At 36.7% G+C, this 10310-nt stretch overlaps 1 long non-coding RNA gene across 1 annotated transcript; it reads left to right on the forward strand.

The window, feature by feature from the left end:
- The first annotated feature begins 1037 nt into the window (after nt 1–1037).
- On the forward strand, nt 1038–5813 carry LOC139827952 (uncharacterized). The gene is made up of 3 exons (XR_011739095.1): nt 1038–1142; nt 2699–2781; nt 5754–5813. It is a non-coding gene; the product is annotated as an uncharacterized lncRNA (long non-coding RNA).
- Nucleotides 5814–10310: the final 4497 nt, after the last annotated feature.

Here is a 10310-nt window from a genome sequence, read left to right on the forward strand (position 1 = left end):
ATAATAGACATCATGGCAGGCAACGCTGACAACTTACAGCTTTAAAGAGTTTTCCTTTGGAAGTAAAATAAAATACTTCTTATATTTTAATTCCCCCTATGAATATTTCAAGAAACAAGACAAGTTTGCCCAAACAACTGTGCCTGAACCAGCTCCCAGAAACTGTCAGGTTTAGTGCCCCTTCTCCTCTACTGGGAGTTCCCATGGCAACGCCTTGAGCAGAAGTAAAAGGAATTACAGAGAGATTCCAACCCCCACCCCATCCTCTCTGTGCCAGTTCAGAAGAATGTTGCTTTCTCATCTTTGGGGCACTGAGAATTGCCATTAGGCTACCCAGCTCCATTTGCTCTGTTTGTTGCACTTGAAAAGCCTGTCCTACTTCCCCTGTGTCTCTTGGGTGTCTGATTTATGACATCAAAAAAGAAAAAAAAGGCAAGAGAGACTTTCAAGAGTGAAAGTTGTTGTGGGGGGAAGATGCTAGCCCAGAGCTCTCTTCAGTTCAGACATTTTAAAAACATAGCACGTTTAATTTCTTTTTTTTTTAATTTACAATTTTCCATTGAGCCTGGCTATCATTAAAGATAAGACATATCACATGAAGTGTGGCAGCTAGAAACATGTCTGCAGAATATTGGCAGGCACTCGGATTTGTTGTTAGTGATTTGTGCTCTGATGAGACTGATGGTTGATCTGGCCATATTTGGCAATTGATAAAGGCATGTAACTTCAGCAACTGTGAGAAAATAACCTAGACCTAGACCTATTTGAGAAAATACCTTCAAACTGTCACTTGAGAACTAATTACCTTGTTTTTTTTTGTTGTTGTAGCATGCAGCTCTACTGGAAAGAAAGGCACAGTGGCTGGCTTGTGACACATAACTATTGGGCAGACTGTAATTTCAGTGAGAGCATAAATGCTAGGTGCTCTTGCACAAATGCAGAGTAGATTGCTCGTGATAGATCTGTGCCAGCCACGGCCAAGTCAGTAAGTATCCTTTCCAACCACACTGGGCTTTGAGTCAAGCCCAGGAAGAATATGTGCACAGTCCACGTGTAATGGAGCAGAGCAGGACAACAGAGCTGGCTGTGCCCACACTGTAAGAAGAACAGAAAATTCTCTTCTTTCTCTTCTTTGGCTCAAGGTGAGTTTAGCCCTGTAGTGGGCTTAGAATTTACTGGTCTGCCCCTGAGTATTCTTCAAAGTGGCATTTGAAGAAGTGAGAACAGATAGCCAAGACTTAGATGCAGGGACACTTAAAACACAGTCTGTGCTCTTTAAGAGAGCTGGAGTGAGGTCTCATACTCTTGTGCTGCCATCTGGGACAGCACCAGTGGCCATGCTTTGCTGAGGGAAGGTAAAATCCACTCTGTGCTAAGACTGAGAATGCTTCAAGTTTGTGTTTCTGAGAAGTTAATTACTTAGTTGGAAGCAGAGGTTATGCAAGAAGCAGGGTATAACTCTTACAACAATGCACGAGACTCATAGTTTCATTTTGAAAATTATAGAAAAGGGGGAAAATACAGGATCTACAGTACCACACCATCCTGCTCTGCAGTGCTTCTCAATGGCAACACTGCAGGTAGCTCTTCTCATCATCCCACTAATTGCTCAGATGTAGCTCTCACATCCCACACAGCTCGTGTGTAATACAGAAATGTCAGCAACTAACTTTTCTGCCTCAGTCTCAAAATGCAAACAGACATGAATCCAAGAACATACACTCAATTTTAACATGCTGACCCATAAAACAGTTCAAGGTGAAAGGGTCTTGTAAAGAAAACTGAAGAATTTTGTAACATCCAGTAGAAATTATCTAATAACTGTATTATCAGGATGCCAGTATCTACAAGAGACTGTACTAATGGTTTTTGTAGAAGGTTTCTTGTTTTAAAAACTCTTCCTGAAACTTTGTTAAGTTTTGGGATTGCTTTTATCCCCAAAAGAGCTTCTACCTTCTTATGTTACCTTGGTGAATAGCATGTAGCTCCTCTTTACTACTGTCCTGTAAACACAATGAGAACCTGGCTTGGAAGCAAGCCCACAGCAAATACTAGATTCCAGGGCCCTGGGCCGAATCTTGGAAATGTGTAAGAATAATTTCTCTGCTGCTATTACAAGGAATGTGGAAATTTCTTCTGTAAAATGAATGAAAGTTATCACTGATTTTAGTTGGTTTCAGAAATTCTTAAATAAGTAGGAAAGTCAGAGACTTTTCTTGCAGCAGAAACATTCAATAATGCAAGTATGGATATCCAGTGCATACCATAGCTCAGCCATGTGTATTGTAGCTACATAGTTATGAGTTCTCATCATCTTAAATTCAGAATGCCCTTTTCTTCATGTGTTTGAAAAAACAGGTCTGTTGCATAGTACGAGTTTTGGCCTTGGTGAATAAAAGTGTATCTGTTTCCCTGTCCAAATCCTGCTTGAGCATCTTAAAAATCTCCGTTTGTTTCTTTCACTTAACTTAGTTGCTGCCCAAAATAATTGTCTCTGTACCTTCAAAATCCATTACAGCTGTTTTTCCATTATTGTGTAACCTTTGTCTTTTAACTCAATGATCAAGCCAAAAATTGCTAAAATCTCTCCTGGTAAACAATTTGCCTTTTAATTATTAAGAAGTCCGCCACTTTACAAGCACAGTTCTGCATGTGAAGGGTCTCCTCTGACTCAACCTTTTGTCTGCTGCTGTTTCAGCTGAAGAGAGTGCTTGGAACAATGCAGCACACACAGGCTTCCACTTTCCCTTGATGAATGCTGCAGATCAAAGAACTGCTGTGGTAAGAAGATGGTGATGATGATAAAACATATACTAGCAGTGCAATAAAGATCTCATGTACTCTAGACCAGCAATGATAATGATGTATATTGGTATGATAGGAACATCTCACCATCCTATAAAATGTCAAACATTCTGTTTGTCTCATAGTGCATATAAACAAACATTTTTTCCCCAGTATAGTTCACCAGAAGTTATTCTATTATTCACATATGAACACTAACTGGAATGAATAAAATACTCTCATGCAGTAATAAAAATAATGAATCATGCAGTAAAGTTAAGGCACAAGGCCTTAGGCACCCTAGCAAGTTACTGTGTTTCAGCTGATTGATGAGAAGTGTGCATATATACACTTAATTCACAGCATATACAAACTTAATCTTCTTTCACAAATTCCTATAAAATGTGTTAACTGAAAATTTTTCAAGTAAGGCTATTTGATAGATTTTTGTTGTTCATTTTTGAAGGAAAAACAGTTGTTTTTGGTTTTGTTGTTTTTTTTTTTTTTTTTTTTTTTCCAGAAAAGCATATCCTTTACTTTCACACTAAGGCTATGTTGGCTTTTGTTGAAGATCTCTCTGCATGTGATCCATAACGTATTTAGTGGCCTCAAGTATTGAGAATTTATTTTCTATATCATGTCACAGAGAATTTAAATGCTTTTTTGAATTCAAAGGCTTATTAATTGAATGCCATTACTAAATAAAAATGTTCCTTTAAAATTTTTATTATCTTTGCTTTATATTTAGCTTTCTTTTTAAAAAGACATTAAGTTTATTGACATAATACAGTTTACATAGCTGTAGAACACAATCAGACATAAAAGCAGCATTTTACAAACAGGTCAAGAAAAATGTTTGATAATTGGGTTTTATATTTATATATTAAAAATAAATATTATATGTTTATAAGAAACAACAAAATATTCATACTTTCACTTTTAAGACTTGTAATACATAATTTTATTTCCCAAAAGAAAAAAATAAATTAATATTAATCTTTATTCTTCATTTTGATTCCTGGATAAAATAGTTTAAGGTATTATTTCCTTCCTTTCTTCCATAAACTTTATGATTAGGGTATCTTTTACTTGTAGATTTAAAATGCTTTGTGGTTTTTTTCAGCTTTACTGGAACAACTGGATATTTTAAGCGGTTGAATCTTGTGCATTGCTATTTTTGTTCTTCCTCTTTGGAATTATTATTACCTTTGGGCTTGCTCCAAGGTCTACAATTACCAGTTGAAGATTCTCTACTCTGTCACATATATCTTTTTTCATGCTGTAGATTGATGCTTCAGGCATGGAATATCATCTGTCTGAAACAAGCTCAGCAGATTCTTGAGTACCTTTAAAAAAAATAAAACCTTAATAATCTGCGCCTAGTTTCTAGACAGTGCCATACATACTAAGTCAGAGATCCATTTCACAGCGACACCATTAAGAAACGGATAAATTAAAAGGTTAAAATAAGGTCACTTTACTGTTGTTCCCAATCCCTTTATTTTACTCATGTTCTTTCAGCTAGTTTAATCCTCTTTCTGGTACTGGGTTTTGGGGAGCTAGGGGAGGTTATCTTTTTTTCAGCTGGTACCCAACCTTTCTTTTCCCAAAACATCTAGAATATACCAAGTACTTTATATTGACGTCTAGTCAAAGGGTGTCAGGCTGCTGCTAAAACAATCGCACTTTACCATCTGATTATTCTTCCATAGCTTGCAGAGTGAACACTGTTCTTCAGTGTCAGAGCAGCACATTTAGTCTTAGCGGCCTCATTCATAAAAGTGGTTTTCCTCAAATACATGACTTTCCCATGGGATATACCCGCAAAGAGATGATAGGATTTTTTTCAATCTCTCAAAAAATGTTAAAGATTAATGTACCTTTTTGTATAGGTACTGATACGATATTGCATTGATGCTAACATTCTGTTTTGCAGGCAAAAAGACTATAAAAATTGCAAGTTTGTAGGCCTAAACTGTAAACCCTTTAGCACCAGGAATGGTCTACTTTATTTCTTCTATAATGTCTAATACAATAGTATCTCATATATTACTGGAGATGACAACAGGTTTCACATCAGAAGAAACTAATTGCAAATGTAAGCTTAAAAGTTGATTGCAAACTTACAGTCTTACATCAAGGGATTTAGAGAAATAAATGGAATCAAGGGGGATTTTTTCTCATGTCTATCATGAATCACATGTATTCTATAATATTTCTTTTCACATAATTTTGTAGTATCAAAACCAAGCAACCAAACAACCAAAACAATAACAAGCATTTTTAAGATGTCATTAAGTGAATGGTGAAAAGTTCTGAAGTGATAAGTGACACCACAAGCTATAATTATGCATTTACTTGCTAATTTCAAGTCTGAAAGTCATTGGGTTTGGAGAAAAAAGAAAGATGTGACACATAATGTGAACCTTGTTCTTCTCACCGATAAGAAAACTTCTAAACCTGCTGGCTGAATTTATAGTAGTTTCTTAAGGTCATGTCTATAGAAGTAGTGCACATCCATTACAGATCTACGTCTCAGCAAGTCTACCTTATTCTCTAGTATCATGGCAGTTTGTAGCGCAGGATTACTCAGAAAGGAATATCTTAAAAAAAATTTAAAAGACATATGGAAACTTTGCCTCTGGGGTTGGTATAAGTCTACCATGTGCAGAACCAAAATAGCAAGATCAATGCAGAAAAATATGTCCTATATTACAAAAAACATGTAAACCTCAACATCAGTGAAGGTAGGCTCTAGGGTACCGACAGTACATGGGTAAATAAGGGACTAATACCTACCAGAAAACTGTAGTGTCAATATTCTCTCTATTTAAAATAATGTTTTTTAATTAAAGATATGAGAAAAACAGTAGAGAAAATACAAATCCTTTAAACACCATCATGAAAGAATATTTAAGTTATTGTGTTAAAATGCTAAGGATGATGATTTTTTTGTCTGTTGCATGCAGGTACTGTTACTTCAACACTGAAGATAATTAAGGATGTGAGTTAACTGTCGAACAGGTCCCTGAAAGAATCTTAAATTTTGGTTGTATAATGAAAATTACTTAACACTAGACTCACAAGAAACAGTGGATTATGTCAAGTTATGTTGATTCATTGTCTCTAATACCAATTAATCATTTTAATGGCAAACTTACAAAAGAATCTAAATAAATTGCTTTCTTAATGTAGCAATATCTTTCATTAACAATAAACAGCTGAGATTACTGGAGGATTTTTGCAGTAAAGGGAGCAATAATTTGTAATAAATGAAAGTAATCTACATTACAGCCAGATTTTAGCTGTAGAATTTAGCTTAGGTAAATTATTAATGTTATTGAATTGTTAGGAAGAGTCATGTGAGAATCAGTTGCAGATTTCAAATGTGGATTAATTCACTCATGTAGTGCTGAAAAGGACAATCCTGAACTATAATAGAATAAGTAGTGCAGCACTGCACAAACGATTATTTAATTTAGGATATTTAGCAAGGTTTAATTTAAAGGAGGATTTGAAACCCTGTTGCTTTCTGTTAAAAAATACTGGAGATGGTACAGAGGGCAGAACTCAGGATAAGGAGGTCCCACTTCTAATTCGGTCACTGATTGTTCTTAAAAATCTCTTGTCTGAATTCTTCCCTTTCTGTGACACTTGTATACTACTTGTACAAAGGGCAAAAAAATAGCACTATCGATTGCTGCAGACAGTGGAGTTCCAGCAAAGGTGCCCATCAGCTGATCATGATTCCATATACTGAGCTCTCTGTGGAGAGAATGGGGTTTAAACCCAGTTGAACCATGAAGGGTGTCTGGATTTATTCAAACTTCAGCTGCAGCTTTAAGTCACAGCTATGATAAAGCTTTTCATGTGGTGGCTTGTTTCAACAACCAGAGACCTATAACTGATGTTGCTTAGCATAGCAAACATCTATATACAAACACGCACACGCACCCATACACATATGTGTGTACGTATGTGTGTACTGAAGTAGTAGTGAACTCCGTTGAAATAGATGCTGCTGCAGAGACCTGCAGTCTTTAGCAAGTCATCCTTGCAATTTATCCTCACCACTTTTTTCCCATGTAGTTTTTTTACTGTTTGCAGCAACTGCTAACTCTTACTCACCTTTACCAGTCATTATTCTCCTTTGTTGGCTATTAATTTCAGCTTCAGAAAGACAGTTTCCTAGGAGATATTAGTTGATCTACCCATCCTCAAAGTGGTAATATTGGCAATAACTAATATTTCTAAGGATTACTCTGGTTCTATATAAGATGCTGTCCTCCATATATACATGTATATATATAATTTTCTTCTAATGGCAGTGAATTCAGATGAATACTCCTTTATGAAAGTTGTTTAGCTGCCTCTCTTTCTAATAGTCAAGACATATACCTCACACCAACAGGAAACAAAAGGTCTCTTTGGAGTCGCAAAGCTGTTCTTAACAGGAGTTTACAATTAAAAATTGTCTAACAGGGAATGTAACACGTCTCAATTTTCTCCTTCAACCAGTTTGTATTCTACCAGTCAGACAATTTGTGTTAATTCAGTTATTCTATTTGTAGAAACACTTCAAATCACACAGAGCCTAGAATGCGGGGGCGAAAACTCATGAACTCCACACAATTCAATATGAATTCAAGCGAAGCCATTTATTACAGAGACAAGCCTCCTCATATATGCAGTTATTTCCTGATCACGTGTCCACACTCCAAGCATGCATTAGCTGATTGGATATTGTCCATGTTCACAGGCTGTCCACGTGCCGAGCCTCACTGCTAATAGGTCCGTTGATTTACACCACGTTGGGGCCTTGTTATTTCGGAGTTGCTTCTCTCCCATGGCAGGTCCTGTTCCCAGCCTTAAAATTCCTGGCTGGTTCCGTAACAAATCTCCATCTAACAGCAACCCCTTCACAAGTCAGCCTCAGGAAAATCCCTCAAATCTCTCATAATTCCCCCTTTTTGTTTTTGAACCAGCCAGACCTTGTTTACAACGCGCAGAATCATCTTTGAAATACACTGCAGCATACAAAATAAGATTAACAACAATGATTATAGTTACATATAATGTAGCTAAGCCTTACATAATAAGATCAAACAGCTACCCACCATTTGTCAAACCCTAATTCTACTATGACAATCTTATTAACATGTTGGGTTAGTTTGTCTAAAGTACTATGAATAGATCCAGAATGATTAAACATGTTAATGCAACATCTTTCTCTTAAATTCATCACAACCGTGTCCTTACGATAACAACAAAAATCTATAGCAACACGATTTTGAAGTGTAACTTGCCTAATACCATCAACATCTACTATTAATTAATATCGCAGAAGTTAGATTAGCCTGTTTAAAAGACCAATAGCTTAACTTTGATAGGTCTCCTAAATCTTTACCAGCTGCTAGACTAGGGAGAATATTAGATACTAGACACGCTATGGTAGGAATGTCTCATAACTTTACCTCATTTTTGCACTGACTATCCAAGCGTAATATCACCCTTTTGACTCTCCTGCTGTTTGCTCAAATTGCCATTCTCCACAGAAGGTACATCACCTGCATACTAATGGGCTTCTAGACCACCAGGTCTGTGAGCATTTATAACACTGAATTAGGATCCATGGTTTACATATGAAACAGTCCTCACAACTTATCTCTCTCTTGTCCGTCTGCATCCGTTGAATATTTGTTGAATCCACTTCAGTCCTCGGCCTGTAATGACACAAGCATAACCTTTTCCCCAGGTTATCAATTGATGTGGTCTTTTCCATTAACTAGTGATTTGATCATAACTAATGTAGGTTCTTTCTGATTTAGCATGGTTTTGGGTCATACTTGCAAGGTGTTTCATCACAGGGTGAATTTGGGCTGCATCACTTAGATATAAGTGATTCATCACATACAATGCTTTTGACAATTGGTTTTGTGGTGTTTTCCCTAATTCTCCCCCCTTTTTGTTTAAAAAAAAACAAAAACAAAAACAAAAAACAGTTCAGAATCAGATACGTATGTTGGACCTTGACTACATACTCAGAATCACAAATCAAATTTAGAGGTTCCTCCTTAGAAAGCTCTAAGTAATGTAAAGTTGCGCCAAGTTCTGCTAACTGGATTGAACCTTCAATAATTTTTAGAGAATGATGCCAATTGTTATCTTCACGCCAGACCACTAAAGCTTTATGAGACTTCCCAGAACCATCAACAGAAACTGTGCAAATATGTAGGATCAGACCAACTACAAGTATGGTCTGTGACCTGATGTTAAAGACTTGCAGGTTCTGCATCAATTTACATTTAGGTATGCAAAAAGCTGTGCTGTTAAGAAAATCAGCCAGTACAATTTACAAGGATGTAGATTGCAAATAAAAAATCAAAATTAAATTTCACAAATGGTACATGTACAACAAAAGGATCATGGCCTATTAAGACTTAATTCCCTGCATTTCTTGATCAGAGTAACAATTGGTATATCAGTCTGTTAGCATTCTCATCATACTGTCCCACAATAGCCACAGGTTGTTTCTATGTTGTAGCTATAAATAGACAAATCTGCAAGTCTGACTGAATGCAGTCAGCCTGTAAGGTTGTCATAAACATATTCCTCAAGGTTTTCAGCTGTCATATTTATTGGATATTGTTTTCCCTTACCAGATCGAAGTTCTGTTTCAGATCTATCAGTGTAGTATTTGCTTTATCAAAACATTGGCTGTCAATACTAGTGGAAATACAGCATTTGAAATTTCCTTGGAGATTTCTCACTTGCAGCAAGCAGATCTGTGCCATCCAAGCAGCTTCTTGTAGGACATGCAACTAAACAGAATTCTCAGAAAACGTTATTTGAGCTTACAATTTACTTAACAAATCCTGACTCAAGAGAGGTATAGGACTTTCTGGCAACTACAAGAGTTCATGTAGTAAAACTTTGTTCCAAATTTGGCATTCTATTGGTCTCAAAAAACAGTCTTTCTTTCATTCTCTCTCATGACCTCAAAAACTAGCATGGTGAATTTACTAAGAAGTCTCTTACAATCAGTTACCACAGAATAAATCTGTTAAAAAAAATTCTGGTTTAATTTCCCAGGTTCATTAGAACTATGGACCCACTGGCAATGCCTTTAAATTTCAACCCTCAGACTCCTTGATGCAGTATTACAGTTCTCTAGCAATAATATTGCTGGGGGGTGAATAAAACCTCCCCCTCGCCCCCATCTGAGATTGCAGAATCTCCAGCCCAACAGGAAAACAAATCAGTTTGAACTCCACATCAAACCAACCTGGTTCCACTCCACACCCAAATTAGTACTACTCTGACCCAGAGAAGCACTGAGCACTCTGACCTCCCCAAAGCTGACCAGTGTGAAAAGACTGACTTCAGCAAGGAGGTAAAATTATGAGCTCTTTCCCCAGATGTGCCAAAACCTAGGAAACAGGACAGAAGCAAAAAGAAACAACACCAACAACCCCGATTCAAAGCCAAGAAGCAACACAGTGCCACAACAAGGATGGATGACAATA

This window comes from Patagioenas fasciata, chromosome 4 (assembly GCF_037038585.1).
Source record: "Patagioenas fasciata isolate bPatFas1 chromosome 4, bPatFas1.hap1, whole genome shotgun sequence".
NCBI lineage: Eukaryota > Metazoa > Chordata > Aves > Columbiformes > Columbidae > Patagioenas > Patagioenas fasciata.